Genomic DNA, 24,671 nt, shown 5'->3' with positions numbered 1-24,671 from the left:
ATTTCTAAGCCTATGACAGACCCAAATTACTTTGAGTGGGATATTGGTCTGCAAGTCTTCAGCTCTTCAGTCTTCTTCTCCCTGGACTCCTTGGATCTCTCCTCCTTGGACTCCTTATATCTCTCCTCCTTGGACTCCTTAGAAATCTCCTCCTTGGACTCCTTGGATCCATCGTGGCTTGAATATCTAAACGAAGAGATAATCCCCCCTGGTAGGGGGTATTGCCTTTTCTCTTTAGTATGACCATCAGGAGATTGAGTAAGCAAACACACCAATCAATTTCATACAACATGTAGTGAAAACAACAGAAAGCTCCAACACACAGCAAAAAGAAAAACACCTGCCTAGCTTAAGTCTAGAAGTGGTGCCATAGCAAATAATTCTACGTGTGTGCATGGATGGTGTGGCTTGGATATGTCATAATCTGGGTAGTTAGTTAAAGTCACATAAAGTTCAGGTTTGTTACAGGATAGAAAAGGATATTTTAATTAAAATTTAAATATTAATGAATTAAGATCCATTTTAGTTAATTTAGTTTGTTAACCAGTTTTAAAAACTTAGGATAGTGATATTTGAACTTTAAATTGTATTAACCAAATTTTGGAAAGTCCCGGGTCCTCTTAGATACTGGGCTCAAGGGGTCCAAAAAGCCGCTATGGGAAATAGGCTAAGTTTGGGATTCCTAACACTTTAGGTAACTACTAGACCTCAAGATGAGTAATTAGACCAGTAGTTTTATGTATTTGGAGTTTTCTAGGCAAAGTTATGGATTTTCCAAATTTTTGGCCCTAGACTATAGGCTGGGGTTGACAAAAAAGTTGACTTTCTAATTTAAGTTAGTTTATGAGATCCTAAATTTTTTAATAAATATTAAACCCTAATAGGAGTCTAATTCAAGTGAGTTTTCCTAATTTGGAATTTTTTACAGTTAGTTATGAATTCTCTACATTTGGGGAATTAAGAGAATTATTTAAATTATCTATTTAAGGGCTGATTTTCAAGTTTTGATCCAAAACTGCTCCAAACTGATTGAAATTACCCCCAAAGGTCAGGAATAACTTGAGAAAGTGTTTCCAAATGTTTGGAAAATTTTTGGAATTTTTAATAATTCCTAATGATTTATTAGGGGCAAAAAGGTAATTTCCACCTAAGGTCAAATTCGAGGTCAACCTAAAGTTAAACTAAGGAGCCCTATTTATGTAAGGTTATGGATCAGATTCTAAGCCATTTGAGGTATGGTAGGTAATTCTCTGATCTAAAATGGATTTATTTTAATTTTTAGAAGGTCTCGGGGCCCTATTTAACAGATAAATTAGGATTGGTTAATTAAAGGGTCTAAAAGGTTCTAAAAATTCCATGAAAATTTTGAGAGATTTATAATATCACTAAGTTTAATTTTTGAAGTTTTTATATCAATCAGTGATCTATCCTAGCTCCTATAATTTTTCTAAGTTTGTTAGACGGGTCCTTAATTATTATCCTTATGGTGTCACTACGTTGAAGTGATTTAAAATACAATTCTAGACTAACCCTCAAGGTAACAATGCAGAGGTATACAAAAACAAAATAAATAAGTCATGCCATTAGATCTAGGAGAGCCTAAACTAAGTGGTGGGGCATCCTATGCATACAACTACAATAAAAAGAAAGTAAGTACATCTAATGAAGGGATTAGTAAATGATTGGGACTCAACCATTCACTAATCCATTCCCTCATAATTGCTCTTCATATGAATACCCTATGTTTAAAATTTCACCAAAATAATGGGTCTCCTAATGTTAGAATTTAACTATAAATAGCTTTAAAATAATTTCAAAATACTTGTAAATATAAAATAAATTTTTTAAAAATAAGGTAATTCAAAATAAGTCAATTCATAATACATAAGTATAGGGGGACCCACTGACCACCCTAAAGAGGTTTTGAAAAGGGTTTTTAAATAATTTTTAATTTAAAAATAATTATTATAATAATTACCTAAATAATACTTAAATAATTAAATAATGCTCTTAGACAAAAATCTGTCAGAACAATTAAAATTATTTTTTGAAAATAATCTTAAATGAAAGTATAGATTTTCCTAAAAAATTTAAGGGGTCGCACGCCAAAATTTGATTTAAAATGAATTAGCTATGAATTTTTGAAGTTTAAACAATTAAAGGCTTTTTATTAATATTTAAAAATATATAAATTAGTTTTAATTAAATTTTTTTAAAATTGAGGAGAATAAAATTCTAAAATTTTTGATATATTATGCATATTTTTTGGATTTATATTTAATTTGTTATTATTTTTTGAAGAAAAATTGGTTAAAAAAATTAAGACAGATTTTTTTGAAAGTAGTCAAATCGGGCCGACGGCGATCAACCACGTGTCACCCCGGGACTGGCTTCACGGTCCCGGGCAATGAATGATTGATAGCGGCAATCATAAACATAATTGCGCCATCATAACCACTGCCCGTGGCTCATTAGCCACGTTATACGGTGCTCCCGTTCGTCTGATGCCCTGCCATTCCAAACCAACGACTGTGATCAAGCCACACGAAAGGCGTGACGGAAGACCAAATTGCGGGGTGGATCCTGAAGGCGATCCGATGGGATCTAGACCCTCCATCGCCTAATCAATGGTCCAGGATTCGTGCAGCACTTGCGAACCTGAAACTGAGACCTAAAAGGGATAATTGCTTCGTTCTCTCAAATGATAGGATGGAATCTTACAAAATTTTAACCGTAGATTCTAGGTATGAAGAACATTAATGGGGATGTTTTATTTTAATCTTAAATGCACCCTATAAAAATTTATTTAGATCTAAGTGCTCTAGCTAGGGTTTGAGTTTTTACCTAATCCACACAGTGTATTCGGGAGATCTTGGGCTTGTTGAGCTTGTAGATTATCCATGCTCCTTTCCTAGTTGAACTCGAGCTCTAATTCACTTTGGATCAAATAGTAGAAGCTGTGGAAGGATCTAAGGCTCGAGTTCACCAGAATCTCGCCGCCGGCGACTTGGTATGGTGGGGATTTGGTCGGGAAAGGGAGTAGGGAATCTCTAGAGCCGTCAAATCAAATCTTAGATATTTAGACCACCTAGCGAGATAGCAATTGCAAAAAGATCCAAAATTTGACCTAATTTTTGATATTTAAGGTCCAAGGCATCGGATCAATGGCCAAGATCGAATTGGGAAGCTATTTAGGGGGAAATCCAGGCTTAGGGGGCAATGGATTTTAATTCAAATTGATTAGAGGCTTTAAATCCCATTAATTAGGCTCTTAATGGGCCTTAATGGGTCAAAATTGACCCATTATTACTTGAGTTGACCAAGTCAAGTGTTGACTTGGTCGACCTAGTCAATTAGGTCCATGGGAGTGAGTGATTGAGCTATGAAGATATTTGAATTGATTTTAGATCAAAAGGAGACAGCTGGGTCAATTTGGTCAACCCTAGTTGACCTGGTCAACCATGTTGACCCAAGACCTGGGTGTGGGCTCAACAGACTCAGTTTGACCCAAGAAATTGATTGGGATAGATCTTGAGTCTTGGTTTGGTCAAATTGATCGAGTCAAACTCTTTGACTAAGAGTTTTGACAAAATCAAGGTCAACAGGGGTTGCTGAAAGTCTGCTAGAGCCATGCTTACTAAGTATTCACTTCTAAAATACTTTTGGGCTGAAGTGATAAACATAATTTATTATGTGTTGAATAGGATGAATGTTAGTGCCAAACTTGATAAGACACCCTATGAGATCATTAAGGATAGGACACCCAATCTTTCTCACCTCTATATCTTTGGTTGTAAGGTTTTCATTCTTAATAATAGGAAGTCACCCTTAGGAAAATTTAACTTAAACTTCGATGAAGGAGTGTTCTTAGGATATATATTCAAGTGTGAGAAAATTCTTTAGAGTGTTTAACAAGAGGACATTGGTGGTGGAGGAGACTACTCATGTAGTGTTTGATGAATCTGATCCTAGGAAGTATAGAGTTGAGGATGAAAATAAAGTTAGAGAGATCACCCAATGAGTTGATAATTTGGAGAAGAGCGTAGAGCCCCAAAATACTAAAGGAGCAGGTGAGATTACCTAAGGCGTAGAAAATATAAATATGGAGGAAAGGGTAGAACCTAGATGTACTTTGTCTAGAGATTGGATATATTCTTTGAGTCATTCTAAAGAATTGATCTTAGGAGACCCTTATGAAGGTGCTAGAACTAGGTATGAACTTAGCAAAGAAGTGAACCACTCTGTCTTTATGTCAATGATTGAACCCACCAACATCAATCAAGTCCTATTTGATGAATTTTGGATCTTATCCATGCAAGAGGAATTAAACCAATTTATTAGGAATGATATTTGGGAGCTTGTAATAAGACCAAAGGGAAAAAGTAAAGTTGAAATCAAATGATTCTTTAAGAATAAAATGAATGATTATGATGTGGTGGTTAGGAATAAGGTGAGATTGGTGGCTAAGGGGTATAACCAAATAGAAGGGATTGATTTTGAGGAGACCTTTGCTCCTATAGTTAGATTGGAAGTCATTAGAGTGCTATTAGCCTTTGCCTCTTATAAGGGATTTAAGCTTTTTCAAATAGACATTAAAAATGCCTTTTTAAATAGGATAATAAAAGAGGATGTGTTTATGGAGAAACTCTTAGATTTTAAGAGTTGTCAATTTCCAAATTATATTTACAAATTAAAAAAGGCCATATATGGATTAAAACAGGCATACTATAGAGGGAGTTTGTTAAGGGGAGCGTAGACATCACCCTTTTTCTAAGAAAAGTAGGAGATGAGTTACTCATTATTCAAATCTATGTTGATGATAAAATTTTTGGATATTCTGATATAAAGCTATTTGATGATTTTTCTAAAAAAATGAGTAAGAAATGTAAGAAATTTGTGATGAATATGATGGGAGAGTTGTCCTACTTTTTAGGATTTAGCATCAGATAATTAGATGATGAAATATAAAAGTACATTAAAGACATCTTGAGAAATGATTGAGTGGATAAAGTCAAGCCAATAAATACTTCCATTACCTCGATTGTTAAGTTGGATAAGGACTCAAATGGAAAATTTGTTGATCAAAAGAAGTATAGAGAAATGATTGGATCACTGCTTTACCTTACTACTAGTCAACCTGATATAATATTTAGTGTTTGTCTCTGTGCTAGATTTTAAGCTGATCCTAAAGAATCTCACCTGACTGTAGTTAAGAGAATTCTTAGGTATCTCTTAGGGACACAAAACTTAAGAATATGATATCCTAGACACAACACTTCTTTTAAGATTATTAAATATTATAATTCTAATTTTGCAGGATATAAGATGGATAGAAAAAGTACTTTTGGGACTTACCAATTCATAGAACAGTCTTTAATCACCATGTCCAGTAGAAAGAAAAATTTTGTTGCACTTTTCACTATTGAAGTTTAGTATATTGCCTTAGGAAATTATGTGGCCCAAGTCTATTGGTTGAAGCAATAAATTTTGGATTTAGGATTACATATAAGCACAAATTCAAACCTTTGTGACAACACTAGTGCCATCTATATCTCTAAGAATCCTATCCAACATTCAAGGACCCAGCACATTGATATAAGATATCATTTTATTAAAGACCATGTGACCAAATAAGATATTGAGTTATACCTTGTAGCAATTGAGAATTAACTGGATGTATCTTTACTAAACCACTAGCCTTTGACACATTCAACATCTTAAGGATCAGATTGAGTGTGATTGACATAAATGCATGAACTTGATGTTTACTGAATTCTGAATTTTATCTTCTATTATTTGTTGTTATTTTCTACTCTTTCTTTTGTTTATTTTTTTTCTTTTTATTTGTTATTATTTTTCGTGTTTTTCATTTCTGATGTTTTGAGTTTTCTTCTTTTTCTTTTTCTCTTTTTTTGTCACTACTGAAATAATATTTTATGTCTTATTTTTAAAAATTTGTAGTCGATGTTTGACATCCCTAAATCAGTTAAAGGGAGAAACACTATTGATTATTTTCCTACCTCTAACTTCTTTTTTGCGTTATAATTTTTTTTCTAAATAATAGTCTATCTCAAATTAATAACTAGACTTTACGATTGAGATCTTTTCTATCTTCACATAGTAATCTATCTTATAAAAATAATGTTCAAAGTTTTTAAATCACTTTCAAGCTTTCGTAATCTTGTCTAAGAATTTAATTCTTCTTTGTGTTTTACTCTTCTTTATATTAGAGGGTGAATTTTTTTTCTAATATCTAGAAGATATTCTCACAACTAAGAGTATTTAAAAGTTTTGAAAGGGATCTGCCTTGAAAAAATGAGAAGAGGCATAAAATAAGTCCAATAAAAAACAAAAAAGATGCACAATGACCACAAAAAATGATAGATATACAAAGTGTATCAAAAAAATTAAAGATGCACAAAGTGAGCCAACCAATTGATAAGTGGCATAAAATGAGCCAACAAGAAAGCAAGCCTCCTTCTCTTTCAAACCTTTAAATCTTAGAAGAATTCTTGTGTCACTTGATATTTTAAGGGTTTTTTTTTTCAAAATTCATGATTATGACTAATTACTTTAGTATATTATTTTATAAAATATTTTTCTGGAACTAAGTTGTGAACATATCTCTTTTTCTTATCTAATTGATTTTTCTGAGATTAGATCTTTATTTTTAAAAGATGGTTTGCCCTGTAAGAAGTCCGAGCTAGGGCTAACATGATTAGTTGTTCTACCATTTTTTGGATTTTAATAATATTAATTCATTGATTCTTATAAATTTTTAATTCAATCATATAGAAAATTTATCATATTTGTGCTTTAATTAAAAAAAAACTTCGTTTTCATCCTTTTGGTCATTTTCTTGTCTTTTTTAATATTATTTTTTAATAAATTTTATTTTTTTTGGCCTTCTTTGATCATCTCTATTCATCCAAAAAATCATTAATTTTTGATCACATCATCCTGGATGATATTCCTATCATCCTGGATGATATTCCTATCATTCTGGATGATATCTTCACACCACCCTTCATTTCATATCTAATGGTTAATCTGACTTTTTTTGTTTAAGATCATCCTGGACATTCCATTATCATCCCAAATGATCTGATCGTATTCTACTTCAATTATTTATGATCGGTCTGGATGATCATCTTCATCCTAGATGATCTTCTGAAATTTTACTCAATTATTGGTGATCGTCCTGGATGATCCACCTATTCATCCTAGACAATCCGTGTGGCAAAGCTGTTACACATTTTAAGTTCGGATGGTATGATCCATTAATGTTGATCATCCTGGACAATCCACCTAATCGTCCTAGACGATATTCTTTTTTAATGGTCATCCGGCATGACTCCTCAGGATGATCTCCTATGTTTAATCATCTTGGATAATGTATGATCGTCTTAGGAGATATAAAAATTTTTGACCAATTGTCCTGGACGCAATAATTTCACATGATCATCCTGGAAGATTCTGTGATCATCCTGGATGATCGAGCCATTTTTTATAAACATCAGCTTTCAAATAATTTTCTAACCCAAAATCATTCAATTCCTCTTTGCTCTCACGCATTCTTCAATTTTCTTGTTAATGGAGGGTGGCAAGTTATCTAGAATGCAGGTTGGAAGTTCTTTGAGGGCCACTGTTGACCCTCATTTCACTGAGGTGGCTGACCAAGCCGCCTACCTTCGCTACTAGATTACCGGGATCACCTTGTCCAAGACTGTCAATCCACATATGCTTAATTATCCTGTACTTGATCTTTTTGCGCACACCTCCCTCACCTTCATCCTTACCCTCGCCTTTCCCTTCAATTCTGAACTATTTTTTAAATTTTTTGCAAGTCTTAGGATCAACTCTTCTTACACTGCACTTCAATTCTACGTCAACAAATGCCCTGTTAAAATTACTTATCAAGACTATCATGAACTCCTCTAATTGTTCACTACTAGAGGTAAGCTTCACATCTTATCTCAAGATCTTGATTATGATTGGGCTCCAGCCTATCACCTATTGAGAAACACTATTGTCTCCTATCATGATGGGGCGTCCAACACCTTAATCAAGGATGTAGAACAATCTAACATGTACTTCGTACCTCTGTTATTCCCAAAGTTGGTGATCGTGTCCACATCACTCCTCTCCTTTCGATCACCACCTTCTTCATCATGGCCCTTAGGGAATTCAACGCTGCTGATCTTCTTTTCTGTTACATTGAGCATCTCACTAGCATTAGGGATCCATGGCACAGAAGTAAGCCCAACCTAACCTTATAACACATCATAGCCTATGTCTTAGAAACCAAGTTCAACCTTCAATATCCTGCCCCACCTAACTTTCAATCTGCCTTCTAAACCAACAGGTCCTTCCACATTCTTCATAACACTCATCTCCACCCAAAGAACAAAGAAGCTGAGGAGGAAGTTGCTCCTGCAGCTGCTCCGATCCAATAGCACTTATAGTTGGATCAGCTGGTGGAGCGATTCGACCAATGGAAGGCCAGCTTTGACTCTTATGTTGTTACATAGAAGAAGTAACATATGGAGGATATCGCTAGATTTGATGCTTACGTAATTCACCACCAGAAGTAGCATGATCTGGACATGACCTGATTTGGGAAGTAGTTCACTATTATATCTAGCTTCTTTCAACTGTCACCACCACCTCCTTCTGATGATCAGGGCTCGTCAAACTTGTAGTTTGTTTCTCTTGTGTCGTGTTCTGTGATGTTGTTTATTTCCTTTTGTATTTTTTCTATTATATTTATTTATTTTATTGGTTTTCTCCTCCTTTTTGTGATGTCAAAAGGGGGAGTAGTGGTAGTGTTTGTGTTATTTCATTGTACTTTTTTTGTTTAATGTTTTGTACCATCTGTTTAATTTTAGTAAAATTTGAATTTCTTGATTCACATTTTTTTCTTCTGATTATGCTTTAATTAAACTGCTTAAATTGATTTTTCTACCAAATACTAGCCATCATAAAAAGGGGGAGATTATTAAAAATTTGGATTCAGAGATTATAATTTTGATGATATCAAATAATTCTAACACTTCTATTTTTCTACGATTATCCTGCATACTAACATTTCAGGTCGATAAGGTTAATTGCAAATCAAGCCAGATCAAGATTGGGTAGATTAGTACTGAGTCAGTCGATAAACTTTCGTTAAGCATTTTTATCTTTTATTGAGTCAAATATAACAAAATGGATCATGATGCTAAGTATTCTTGCACACACACACTCAGGGAAATTTTTTTTATCTATTTTTAGAATTTTTTATTTTTGATCATATCATCTGGGATGATCCAAAATCTTCCAAGATGATTAGTTAAAAATAGAAACTCTAATTATGACATACTAATTAAAGTAGACACAATTAAGTAAATCATCTTGGACGATATGTTCAAATCAGAAAGAATCAGCCGCCTACTCTTTTAGGCATGTTATTATTTTTGGTCATCGTCCAGAACATCATTATGAAAGATGCATTAAAATTATGCCTAAATTAATCGAACGATTAAGAAAAGCAATTAAGATTTGATTGATCGATCATATCATCCAGGACGATCAGTTAAATAAACTTTAGTTTCTTCGTGGATGACCAGAATGATATTCTTGACGATATGTATTAATTTGTACTAATCGTACGAAATGATCTCAAATCGTCTTGTACGATCAATTATTTTTTCATTCATCTAAACATATAAAGTCTTATTGAATAGAGTAATTGTCTGGATGATATTCAACGTCTTGAACTAATCGTATAGGGAAATCGTGAAATCATCCTGAACGATCAGTTAATTCTTCATCATCCAGACAGGTAAAGTATGGCCAAACAAAGTAATTATTTGGATGATATTTGACGACTTATACTAATCATACAAGACAATGTCAAATCATCCAAGATGATCAGAACAAATAAGCCTTCTAATTATCCGACCTCCCCTAGATCGTCCTGACTGATTGAGCTGAATTTATACTTATTATACTGGATGATCCGTTGATCGTCCTTGATGATCTTTAACAATTAATTGAAATTTATGGAAAATTTGAAGTCTTTCTTTATAAGATCTCTAATTTACTCAAGAGGTGATCTTTTGCTGCTGTCCTGACCTAAGAGAGCCAAGAGGAGAGGGAGAGTATGGGGAGAGAGAGAGAGGATCTTATGAAGGGGAGTTTATGAGGATTTCACAAAGGTTACTCCAAGCAAGGATCTGAGTCATCTTCTCAGGTCATCGTCCCTGGTTCCTTGGAGTTTTGAGAGAGGTCTACTTCAACAATTGATCAAGGTTCTCTGCTTGCTTCAGGATGTAGTGAAAGTGGTCAGGTTCTCTATCTGCTTTAGGAGGAAGCAAAAGGAGTTGGGTTCTCTGCCTCATCGGAGTTGGTGGAAAGGAGATTTACACAGGCTTCTCCACCTTGCTGTGGGAGCAAAGGAGAGTCACTAAGTTTAGTGCAATACTCGGAGGAGAGACTACATGGAGTGGATGTAGGTCAAGTTGACCGAACCATTGTAAAATTTTATGTGTTCTTTCTTATTGCTTTTCAATATTTAATTTCCACACTCTAATTTTTTGTGGTGAATGTTTGTTTGGTTTAAGATCGTGAATTCTATTTGAGAAAATTTAAAACACCAATTCACCCCCTATTGGTTATCCTCGGGCTAGTTCATAAGGGCTTAACATCTCTAATGAACTTTTAGAGGGCCTAGGTTATAATTGTTTACTTGTGGTGCCAATTGGAGGCAAAACTACTAGTTAAAGGACACGTGCCATGTTTCTGCTGACAAAAGATATTTTAGAATAAATTATAGTGATATTCTCAACTAAACATAGATAATATGTTGCATATTTGTATTCCTAGAGGATCTATCGCATTAGTGATACACATTCATCGTCATTTCTTGTAGATAGGATTATCACATAAATGAAGCATCTCCTAAAATGGCCCATAGGAGATGATACGCTTTGCAAGCATGCTGTGTCATATATTCTTCTCGCTTCATTCATGAGTATTCCTATCAACTTCATTTCTTGCAATATCGGATGCATTTGCTTGTATTTTGATGTTGAATATAAGGCATCATTGTGTTCTTCACTGAACTTTCCATACACATTGGTCAGTAGGCTATTATATCCCTTGCATGTTGACTTTTAGTATTTCATAGAGAACTATATCCCTCATTTTCCATTTGAAGGGACGTCGTAATATTCATCGCATTCATCTAATGCATCAAATTGTTGTGCTCGTAGGATAACCATTATTTATTGGTGATTGTGTTTCTGATTAGCATGATGATTCTCCAACATTCACAGGGGACTTGAACTTATTGGTTGAGAACAAGCTATCATATTCTTTCCATTGGTTGTGATCTTCTTTGCCTTTAGAAGTCATTTGCAATATGCCGAGAAGCTTAACATCCTTTCCTTTTAATATTAGTGCTTATATCAACACAACAACTTTTGGCATTCATTAGAAAGATTTTGAGTTATTGTTGGTCGACACTTGTAGCATGTCGCATCATGAATTTATAGGAGGTTATGTTGTTTGCAAATAGGTCGATGTATTCATTTGCTATAATGCGACGTCAACTATTTGCAAATTGCGATTGTCATACTCCTCAAATTGATTTAGATAAGCAATTTATTGTGTATTCCTTATAGTCATTGTAATTATTTCATGTTATCCAATTGCATTGAATTTCATTATCACTTGTGAGCGAATTATGCTTTTAGGAGTTTGGCATATTGGCTTGCAAGTTCATGTTTGAAGACTTGTTTATTACAAGTTCTTGTCGCCTTTGAGAGCGACTTGCAACAAGCATAATGAATTTGGTAATTTGAGTATACTGTTTCTTTAATAAACTATCACATTCCTCAAAAGCTCGTTACTGGATTATCATATTCATTAGGATTTTCTTTCATTTGTGTTACCCAGCTTCTTTACATGAACTAGTGGATTGACTAATATAGACACTATAGACCTCATGTTGCTTATGTGTATGTTGAAGGTCCTTTGTTGTAACATTGAATAGATCGTTTCACTGTGAATCCTTTGTTCATGCTCATAGGGCAATCATATTCATGACTTAAGAATGCTTGTAGGCCAATCATGTTAGAGATCATAAGTTCTTTGTTTATTCACTTATGTTTATTTGAGTACTTTGAACCGCTGTGTAGCATTTTTAATTTTTTATTTCGTTATGCTTATATTAGTTTAAAAAGATTCCCTGTAGTTTTGTTTGGTTCATGTCTTTTGCAATTCTATTTCTATTCAGGTCCCATGTATTTGTACAACTCAAGTTCAATCTTGCTCATTTCAAATTCAAGTTAATTGTGCCTTATTCACGTTCACATTAAGTTCATTGTAATTCTTTTTGTTCAAATTAACTGTCGTTTGTTAAATGTCAAGTCCCCTGTAATTGTTCAAGTTCTGTGCATCTTAAGATTGAATTTTGAATGCATCACGGCATTTCATCCTTTTAGGGGAAACTACAAGAGTCTTAACATGTCGCCACGTCAAGAAAGACGTACACAGTCGGTGTCGGGTGACACTGCGGCTGTAGTCTTCAATTCTACCACGCCAAGAAAAGATTGCATGTGTCTTAAGAGGTACCTATTTGAAAATGCATAATTTTTTACATGTTAGCACTAAGGCACGTACGAGTACTTAAAATTTTCCCCGTCGTACTAAAAAAAGCATACACGAGACTCGCCTGCCTCGAAGTAAGTGCCACATTTACTTTCCTCCCACTATGCTAAGAAAAACGTGCATAGGGGGTCCCCCGGCGCGCTGCAAACACGTAAAATAGGGTTTTTGTTTTTTTAGTTTTAGGGATTATACCTGCGTGATGGGACAGCGATGACGATTTGCAAAAATACACATATTTTTTCTTTTCTACACATTTTTTTAATATTTTCTCAACCCTTTTTTTACTCATTTTTTTTCCTCTTGTTTTTTTGTTTTATTAGAATTTTTTTGAGATATGTGCGAGTGCGCGTGCGTACACACACACAAATATATATATATATATATATATATAATACATTATTTAATTGAAATGGTAATAACATTTACTATTTTAACTAGCAATAATAATTAGTGCTGTATTTAAAAAAAATAGGGAAAACTTGCTAATTGGATGATTGATTTGAACATGTAGATAAGGATGTGTTTTTTTTTTTAAATTCTATGGAGTGATTTGGACTGGGTAATGTGCACAGCTGAGCTGGCGTGACTTTAGGCTTTAGAATAGATTTTTTTTAGGCCTGGGTTGTAGGATGAGATGGGTTGTTGGAGAAGGGGGCAATTGTTATGGTTGTTGTTTGGAATGGACTCTGTGTGATTGTTTGGACGTGTGGGCTATAGGATTGTAATGGGATTTATTGAGTTCAACTTGAGACAACAGGAAGAAGACAAGGACAGTTTGAAAAGAGAAAAGGCAGCCAAGTAGCTGGTTCACATAGACGAAGGCAAAACTATATAGAGTTTGTTGTAGGCTCGATTGAAGGTAGAAAATTAGAGGAAAAAAAAAAGACTTGAAGGATTTTCTTTGCATGCTGTTGGAGTCGAATAGAAGGAAGGCCTGACGTGGACGGGAAAGCACGGGATGGAAAGGACATAGATCTCATGGCTGGAGCTTGGGAAGTGTTTATACCTGAAAGATTTTGATCAGGAGGAAAATATCATTTGGGTTTTGTTTTAAAAGACCAGTAGAAGCTCTGCTCGAGGCGAGAGAGGTGATCGAAGCCGAGATTTGTGGAGATTTGCCTAGGGTTCAAAGTAGGTTTCTGACAAAATGAGGTTCACGTTAACTAATAGGGAAAATTTACATACATACCACTATATTTATAACCATTTACATATCTAACACCTAAAAATTTAATATTACTATTATACCACCTAAAACTCATTTTATATATCACTTCTACCACTCCGTTACTTCCCCACCTCATGCCGTATTTCTCCCCTCTTTTTACCGCGAATGTGAAAGAGTGGTGCGAGCAGCAAGTGGTCAAGGATTTCGGAGATCGTGAGAGGGGAGGAAGGTGAAGTCTATAGCTTGCTTTTGAGATCGAGAGAAGGTATGATCCATTCCCTTTGATTCGTTTTTTTTTCTGAAGATATGTAGCTTGCTTTTGAGATCTACCGCTCCCAGCAGTTTTTTTGGTTGTTTGCTTCCCTGCGTTTGGTAACCTTGCAGATAAAGGCAAGTTTAAATCGGGAGTTGTTGTGGGTTTTTTTTTGTGATTTTGAGATCGGTTAGACCTGACCCCCATTTATCACTAGATTTTAACCAGACTATTAATTATTACAATATGATCATCCTCAAGGATGATTCAATCAACTGTAATATACTTAAACACTAGTGGAATCGTTTTAATTGGGTGTGTCCCCATAGTTTTTCCTCTTTTTTAGGTTTTTCACATAAAAAATCTTATGTTCTCTATTCATGTGTTGGATATTCGTACAACATTGAGATGTAAAATTCTTACTCTATTTCCATGCATATTCTAACCCACAATAGTTTAGTGTCATCTATGGGAACATAATCCCATTATCATAAGCATTGAAGCAAATAGGCATAGCCATAGTAATTTAGGAGTCTCTTGCTCCAATTCATACAAATCAGGAATCAGTCCATAAACCAGGGATGTCAAGCATCTGCCTCTTTTCACTCAAATGGGAGAAACCCTATCGGGGAAGGGACATCAGGACCATCCATGGAAGATCACATCCGAAAGATGGAGGAATATTAGAATGAGATCCTTTAACTCATACAAGAGACTCACCAACTAATGATAGCATAACAAGAGGAGGTTCTTCTCCCTCAAGATCTTCCATTGGTCAAAGATGTTCAACCCGAATATCATCATGTAAAGATTACTCTTCCTCCATCAAGGAGGCATTTGCGATCACATTAAGATAATGAATTTGCTGTCACAGTAAGCTTTACCCATCCTTTACATGCAGGTTGACAACTTTGCATTCCTTATGATGTCCTTGAGGACTCAGCCTGACCGTACGTTGCTGAGCTCCCTCGCAACACCCTATAACATGAACTGCAAAGATCAATCATAGAAGAGTTCCCCAATGGAGGTGTAAGACAATCTCTTCATTAGTGGGACTTCTAGGAGTCATCACCCTTGACTAAAATCATGTCTCAACCCCTAATTCAGGCAAGATTCAAACTGGAGAGCATCAATTCCTACGATGGGATATCCGACACATACGAGCATATCAATCACTATAGAACCATTAAGCATATCCAGCGAGCCTCAGACATGCTTCTCTACCAGGTTTTTCTGTCACCCTCAAAGGACAAGCTCAAACATATTTCTATTTGCTTCTAACAGGAACATTACCCTCATTTGTTAAATTAGCTAAAGTGTTTGTCAAACAATTTGTTGCTAATCAGAGAATGCTTAAAGCTTCTTCCAACCTCTAAGGAATTTGCCAGAATGAAAGTGAGTCCTTCAAAAAATACTTTCAAAGAATTTCTATTGAGTGTTGACAAATTTCAATGGTGGATCCTAAATTACTTAGAGGAGTTTTCTTTGGAGGGCTTCGTCTTGATCCCTTTTACTCAGCACTCATGCGAGACATAGTTCATTTATAAATTTAGAAACTAAGATGATAAGGATATCTTTGATAGTTTTTCCAAAACTATCATACACATGATGAGGCTGGTCTCGCTAAGGGGAAAATTCAATAGCAAAGGCAATAGTTGAATAATCGCAATAGTTGAAAATTCACCCATCAATTACTTTAAGAATCAAGGATTTTGATATCTAGAGTGAAGACATTCCTCATAGGGCATCCCCCATAAAAGACCTTGCTTGTATCTCTCTATCAGATAAACACCCTTCAAGAATGATATAGATTGGATCGCTTTTCTAAGATGGAGAGAATAAAATAAATGTATATTTTCTATGTACAAACTAAGATGTTTTTGCATGGAGTCTAGTAGATATACCCGAAATCAACCCTAAATTGATCGTGCACTCCCTCAAAGTCAACCCAATGTGCAAGCCAATAATCCAAAAGAAGTGGAACTTTGTATCAGATCGCCAGCAAGCAATCGAATAGGAAGTTTATAGGCTTTTGGAGGATGGATTTATTAGGAAAGTGCACTACGCCACTTGGTTGGCGAATATCATCATAGTGTAGAAGGGAAGTGGAGCTTGGAGAATGTGTGTAGACTATACAGATCTTAAGAAAGCCTGCCCCAAGGATAGTTTTTTGCTTTCTCGTATTGACCAGTTGATCGATACCACCTATATACATCAAATACTGAGCATCATGGATGCCTACTCTGATTATAATCAAATAAAAATGGATCATGCTGATGAGAACTCAATAACTTTTTGAATATACAAGGAGTTATACTACTATCTAGTGATGTCGTTCGAGCTCAAAAATGCTAAAGCCACATATTAACGTCTTATGAATATGGTTTTTAAAGACTTTAGTGGGTGCACTATAGAATTTTATGTTGATGATATGCTGGTGAAAAGTCTTGCAAAATCTCAACATATACTTGACTTGGAATAGTGCTTCCACATGTTATAATGCTATAACATGCGACTCAATCCCACCAAGTGTGCTTTTAGAGTCTCCTTTGGAAAGTTCTTAGGGTTTATGGTAACCCATCAAGGGATTGAGGCATATTCTAAGAAAATCAAGGCACTAAAGAACATAATGCCCCTTAAAAATATCAAAGAAGTTCAGAGACTATGCAGCACTGTCTCGTTTCCAAGCATACTTAGGAGACAAATATCTACTTTTCTTTAATATCCTCAGAGGTGATCGTAGGTCAGAATTTTAATGGACTGATGAATTATAAGAAGCCTTCAAACAACTACAAAATTATTTGACATCTCTACCACTACTTTTTAAACGAATACCTGAAGAAAGTTATATTGTATATGGCTATTTTTGCATTTTCTGCCCAATCAATTAGCTTCATCTTGGTCAAAAAAGAGAACGTTGTATGATGTCCTATCTATTTTGTCAGTAAGATTTTATCCAAGATAGAAAGACATTATCCACTAGTAGATAAGATAGCTTTGACATTAATCTTCTTGACCAAAAAGTTATGTCCTTAGTTTCAAGATCATATAATTAGGGTCTATATAAATATACCATTGAGAAACATTCTCCAAATACCTGAGGTATCTATAAGATTAATTAAGTGGTAAGTGGAGTTGGGAGAATTCTACATCCACTACTTGCCTAGGCCAGATATCAAGTCTTAGGTACTAGCAGATTTCATGGTCGAGTGCACCATTCCATTCTCTAATGAACCACTAGCTACTTCTCCTTCTTCCCCGTGCTAGACCTTATTTTTTTTGTATGGAGCTTCAGGGAGTTCTAGCATTGGTGATGGAATCTTATTAATCTTCCCATAATAAACTACCCTTGAATACATACTTGGACTAAAGTTTTTTTGTAACAAATAACTTTGCTGAATATGAGGCCCCTTATTACCGGATTAAGGCTAGAAACCAACTACGAAGTATATAACTTGGTGATCCACACTGATTCCCAATTGGTCACCTCGCAGGTGAAGGGAGAGTTTGACACCCATAACCCATAGCTGGCCAAGTACTGTAAAATAGAAAAATCATATTTGTTCCATATAATAAAGCATCAAATCATCCTTATCCTTCGGGAGTAATGTACAAGCAGATGCTCTCTCCAAGATTTCTATATCTATAACTAGTGACGTCTTCAAGAGGAAGTATATCAAGGATATTTACTTTTAGAGCATCCAAGGTCTATAAGTTATACAATCAATTAAAGAACCAAGAGAGGCTTCTTGGGTTGATTACATATTATCTTTCTTACAAGAAGGTGTGCTCCCTGAAGATCCAATAACCATAATGCGACTGCGGAGGCAGGCATCAAACTTCACTATTTTTAGCAAAGAACTATACAAATGAGCTTTCACGGGACTATACCTTAAGTGCCTACCACCTTAAAAAATTGACTATACACTTTGAGAAGTTCATTCAGGTATATGTGGAGATCATATGAGGGGAAGGACACTAGCCTATAAAATCCAGAGATAGGGGTTTTATTGTCCCAAAATAAAGCAAGATGCTCTAGAATTTACACAAAAAATTAATAGCTTCCAACTCAATTCCAATCTCGTTCATTTACTTGCCATAGAACTTTCATCATTATAAAGTCCCTAGCCTTTTGCCCAATGGGGATCAACATTATGTGACCTTTTCCTATAGCCTCTGGATAACAAAAACATAGCATCTTGGCCATGGACTACTTTATAAAATGGGTGGAAGTTTAAACTTTGGCAAAAATTATGGAAATTAATGCTAAACAATTCTTATAGAAGAAGATAATATTTCATTTTGGCATTTTAGTAAAAATTATCATCGATAATGAAACTCAATTCACTGAAAGATCTTTATAATATTTTGCAAAGATCTCCACATTTAATTGGTGCATACGGCTGCCGCCCATCCTCGGGAAAGTAGATAAACAAAAGACACAAATCAAACTATACTGAAGGGATTGAAGACAGGTCTGTGGAAGGCTGGGGGGCAATGAGCTGATGAACTCCCAAATGTTCTCTAGGCTTATCGTACCATTGCTAGAACTCCAATAGGAGAAACCCCTTACAATCTCTATTTTGGAATAGAAGCTATCCTTCCAATTGATATTAAGATCCCAAGTTATAGAGTTTCAACTTCTAACTTCAATAGCAATGAAGAGAAGCTAAGAAATAGCTTAGATCTCCTTCCAGAAGTAAGAGATGTAGCAACACTCAAAGTTGCTACATACCACCAATGAATTTCCCCTCACTATAATCGAAAGGATGAAACCTTGATGTATTTTAATTGGAGGCTTAGTTCTACATAGTATCGAGGCAACATGAAAAGGCCCTCAATGTAATAAACTCTCTTATCTCTTGGAAGGTCCTTACTTAGTGGAAGCCATGGTCAAGCCTGGGACTTTTAAGTTAAAGGATGCTGAGGGAAAGATGTTCCCTCAAACATGGAATATCAAGATCTTCGCAAGTACTATTAATAGAATATAATAGTACTACTTGTTTTAGGCATTGCATGTCTTTAATGTTAATTATTATTTATCCTGAGCATTATCCAAGTTGATTGTAACCTATGTATCCCTAAGTTATATATAGTGAAACTTTATTTGCTCGTTTGTTTACATTATCTTCTTCTTCAAGAAAGATTGTAATGATAATTTCACACACACTGTGAACTCAAATCTTAAAATCCTTGATTAAAAAATATGCAATCTTAATTGCATCTCAATCACTGGATGATCAGTCCCAAGGTGATTTGATCCGACCTTTCCCATATAGTTTAAAAAGCATCAAATAATGCTTTAATTAACAACCTCAGATTGGTCAAACATCCTAAGTGGCTGTCACTTAAATCTTTAAATCCTTGATTTTAGAAATACATATTCTTTATTGCATCTCAATCACGGGATGATCAATCTCAAGGGGATTTGATCTGACCTCTTCCATACAGGTTAAAAAGTATCAAATAATACTTTGATTAATAACTACAAATAGGTCAAACATTCCAAGTGGGTGTCACTTAAATAATAAAATTCTTCTGTCAAAAATAGATAATCTTTATTATATCTCAATCATTAGATGATCAGTCTTATGGGGTTTCATCCATCCTCTTCCATACATATTAAAAATCATCAAATAATACTTTGATTAATAATCTCGGATAGGTCAAACTTCCTAGGTGGGTGTCACTTAAATTTTAAAATATTTGATTCAAGAAATATAAAATCTTTATGAAGTCTTAATCACTAGATGATCAGTCATAAGGAGATTCAATCCAACCTCATCCACACTGATTTAAAGGCATTAAATAATGCTATAATCAGATTAGTCGGTATATTAGGAAGACATCAATGAAATTCAATTAAGCTGAAGGAGATCACCAAAACATTTTTCACTATTCAAATTAAAATAAAAACATTTATAACTATATACCAAATTATGCAATATCACACTTGAGAGTACAAACATCGGCATATATAATAATCACTATGAAAGATAAAGTGATATAACTAGTGGAAAATAAAAATACAACTCAATCTCTATAATCTCATCCTCCTCCTCAAGGGTAAAGGCCTTATGTAACTCACTCTTTATCTTGTTTCCATCAAAAATTGAAAGGGAATCATCAGAAGCCTGTCTAGGTGTTAAGCCTTCAACTTCAACTCCAATCTTCTACTGTACCAAACAAACTCCCTTCAAGAAGACTTAGATGAAGCCTTCATCAATACACTACTACTCCAAAGTTTTCACTTCTAATCATATATGTGATTGTGAGCCTCCCGAACATAATCCTGGATGATGATTTTGAAGGATATAGACTTCTTGAAATCTTTGATGACTCTTGAAGATTCTGATCCAGATTTAACCCTTAACAGAGCAGCTTCTTTCTCAACTATAAGAATCTAAAGTACCTTATTTTTAGCTTCAAGGGACACTATCTTCTTCCTAGAGACCTGCTGATCCTTTAGAAGCTAGTTATTTGTCATTTATTCCTCTATTAAGTTAATGTGGATTCGATCTATCTGTTGGTTCTACAAAGTAGTAGAAGTCACCATGGTAGCTACTCAGCTCTGCACTCAGCCAACTACTCTTTTACTACTCTCATCTCCTTAGTCTTATGGTTGTACTTTCATTTATACTCCCCTTAAAGATATTTTACCTTCACAAATTAATTTTTCCACTCATTTAAGGACTAAGTAAGGTCGACCTCAAGTTTCATGGACCGTGATAAGTAAAATAATGAAGGGATATGCATAAGAGGCAATCTTAATAGATGCACCAAAAAGAAAGAATAAAAAAGAAATTACTTCTCACCAAGTCATCAGCTCAACGATGACCAACACACTGGTGGATCAATACATCCTCTGAATATGCAACTTGGTAGGGGAGGAGTTGCGGTGAACTTTACTGGTGCTCACTGAAGTCCCCTATAATTTCTTCTTCTTACATATAGCGTGAGGATCATCTCCCTTCGACTTTCGCTTAGGAGCTAGTAGCTCTAGATATCTGGTTGATTTCTCAACATTATTTGTTGGACCTCCTAGCTTGAATGGATAACCCAACCTTAAATAAAAATTATTCTTCTATATATTTGTTCAAGTAGTGAACCTCATATAGAAGATATTCGATGTTAGGAATGTTAAGAATCTTCATTATGCCTTCTTCTACAATGCATAGAGGGACATGCAGATCCTTCATTTTCTCCCATTTCTCTAGAAGACCCCAGTCATTTTTTACAAAGAAAAAATATATTGTCCTAGTTTTTGATGGATCTCGAGTATGTTTTTCCAACTATTTGGATCTAAATTTTATGTGTCCTTGTGCATCATAAGTAAATTGCCCCTTCTATGAGAGGCATTCATGCATTAAAATTGCCCCTCGATCTCTGAAGAAGACAATCAGCCTCACAGTCACTGACATTGCTCTATAAAAAAAATGGGATAGACTTACTCTGCATAATATTAAAATATAAATTATCTTTATAAGATGTGGAAAATCATAGCTCCACTATTAGACTAGTGACATAAATAGTCAGGTATCCTGGAGGAGGAAGGCACGCATGATCAAAATTTTAGGGGCCTTCACAACAAGGACATTGGGAAAATAGAACTTCTTATGGAGTCACTAATAATGGTGGACACAACATCATCAGCATTTGTTGCCTTACAGGGCCTCCTCTCACCTTCATTCTAGGAAGCAGGACATGAAGTTCCCTTTGTTGTTGGATCTCTTAAAGTAGGGTAGTCACCCATCATGACCGCTAAAAGTTCGTTAGGGATTTTAAGCCCTTATAAACTAGCCCAAGGCTAACCAAGGTGGGGTGGGGGGGGGGGGGGGGGGGGTTGGCATTTTGGGGGGGGGTGAATTGGCATTTTAAAAATCTTTCAATAAAAAACACAAACTCAAACCAAAACCAAGCTAAAATTCATCACAAAGAAATTTAAAGTGTGGAAATTAAATGTAGAAAAAGTAGTAATAAAAAATACAAAAAATTTATAGTGGTTTGGTCAACTCGACCTATGTCCACTCCCCGGAGGCGCCCTCTGAGTATTGCACTAAACTAAGTGACTCTCCTTCTTCTACCATAGTAAGATGGAGAAGCCTTTACAAAACCTCCATTCCACCGACACCAGTGAGGCAAAGAACCCAACTCCTTTTGCTTCCTCCTGAAGCAGGTAGAGAACCTTGATCGATTGCTAAAGTTGACCTCTATCAAACCTCCAAGAATAAGGGATGATAATCAAAGAAGATGACTTGGATCTTTTCTTGGAGCAACCTTGGTGAAACCCTCACAAACTCCTCCTCACAAGTTCCTCTCTCTCTCCCTCTCCTTCTTCTCCAGGCTCTCTCAGGTCAAGATAATAGCTAAAGATGCCCTCTTAGGTGAAACAAGAGATTTTATATTGAAGAGCTTCAGAATATATCTTAATTGAAACAAATCGACATTATTGTCCAAGATGATCTGGAGATCATCATGTATGATCAATAAAAATTTAGCTCAATCAACTAGGACGATTTGGAATGATTAAAAGGAAATTTATTTATATCGTCCAGGATGATAATATATCATCATGTAAAATTAGTTTAATTAATTGAATATCATCAAGCACATCACCCTGGTTGGATGTCTGGATGATAAAAAAATTACTTTATCATCTAGGATGATCTCACGATCATCCAGACGATTAGTATAAAATGTCAAATATCTTCTAGACCATCACACTGACTGGATGTCTGAATAATAGAAAAATGACTTGATCACCCGGGCCAATAATAGATTATCCCAGATGATTAGTTAAATTTAGTACACATCATCTAGAGAATCACCCTGAATGAACCAGGCGATTAAACATCGTCTAGGAAGAATTAAGGTTTTGTTTAAGGGATCTTCCCGAAAGATCCTGTGATCGTCCAGTACGATATAATCATTCAATCAACCTTAATTACTTTCTTTAATTACCAGATTAATTTAGTCATAATTATGCTGCATCATCCAAGATGATGTCCTGGATGATGTCAAAAAATAAAAGCTTCCTAAATAGATCCGACGGCTAATTCTTTATAATTTGAGCATATCATCCCGGTCGATATGAATATCGTCCAAGATGATGTGCTTAATGACAACTACCTTAACTAGGATGCCCTAATTTTTGTTTTTATTTTTAACTAATCTTCTAGGCCAATTTATGGATTATCTAGGATGATGTGACCAAAAATAGTAAACTCTAAAAATAGTCAAAAAATTTCTCCCAAGTGTGTGTGTGAAAGGTTACTTAGCTTCAGGAACCACTTTGTTTACAATTAACTCAAGAAAAAGAAAAGATTACAAACTGACTCAGGCCTAGTCTACCCAATCTTAAGCTAGTTCAAATTATAGTTTTGATCTTATGGACATGAAAAGTTAGAGAAACAGAAGTGTTTCCTATCATTAAAGTTATATTCCCTGAAATTAGATTTACAACAATCTTGCACTTTTTGATGATGGCAAACACAAAGATAATTAAAGTAGTTCAAAGCAGTTTAATGGAAACAGTGTGAAGAAATAAACATTCAACTATCCAACATAAAACATAACAAAACAAATAATACAACTACTCCCTCTTTTGACATCATAAAAAGGAGGAGGGAAAATAGAAAAGAATTAAAGTAGAGACTACCAAACATAATCAAACTACAATAAGAAAAAGAAAGAACACCATAAAAATAAACTAAAAGAAGGATGGCCCTGATCATTTGAAGGAGGAGGTGGTGTTGGTGGTGGCTACTGAAAGTAACTAGAAAAAGTGACAAACTGCTCTCCGAAGTAGGCCATATCCTGGTCATGCTAGTGCTGCTGGTGAGCCACATAAGCGTCAAAGAGAGCAACGTCCTCAGCATTTTGCTACTCCTACGCAGCAACGTAGGTCTTGAATCATGTCTCCCACTAGTCGAATCGCTCTACCAGCTGATCCGATTGAGAGTGGTGGTAGAGCGGAGCAGGTGCAGGAATAGGAGCAGGAGCTTCCTCTTCCTCATCTCCCTCAGCTTCCTCGTGCCCTAGGTGGAGATGAGCACTGTGAAGAACATGAAAGGAGTTGTTTGAGTAGAAGGCAGGCTGAAATTTGGAGGGGCAGGATATTGGAGATTATATTTAGATTCTAGGAAATAAGCAATGATATGTCCTAGGGCAAGATTGGGCCTCCTTTTATATCCTGGATCTTGAATACTAGTTAGATGCTCAATGTATCAAAAAATCAAATTAGAGGCATTAAATTCACGACAGGACAAAATATAGAAAGTGGTGATTGAAAGGAGTGGAGTGATATGAATACGATCACTAGCTTTTGAAAGAATAGAGGTGCGAAGGATATGTTGGATTATCATAGCATCTTTGAGTAAGCTGCTAGATTCTCCAATATGAAAAGAAGCATTAGTGTTTCTTAGAAAGGGGTTGGCCGGAGCCCAGTTGTAGTCAGGATTTGAACATAGGGTGTGGAGTTTGTCTCATGTGGTAGATAGTTGTAGGAACTCTTGACAATCATGATAAATGATTTTGACAGGTCATCTATTCACATAGGACTGAAGAGTGGTGAAAGAGGAATTGATGTGAAGGCTA

The sequence above is a fragment of the Dendrobium catenatum genome, unplaced genomic scaffold (genome assembly GCF_001605985.2).
Source record: "Dendrobium catenatum unplaced genomic scaffold, ASM160598v2 fragScaff_scaffold_1172, whole genome shotgun sequence".
Taxonomy (NCBI): Eukaryota; Viridiplantae; Streptophyta; class Magnoliopsida; order Asparagales; family Orchidaceae; genus Dendrobium; species Dendrobium catenatum.
Note: the sequence above shows the minus strand (reverse complement) of the source record.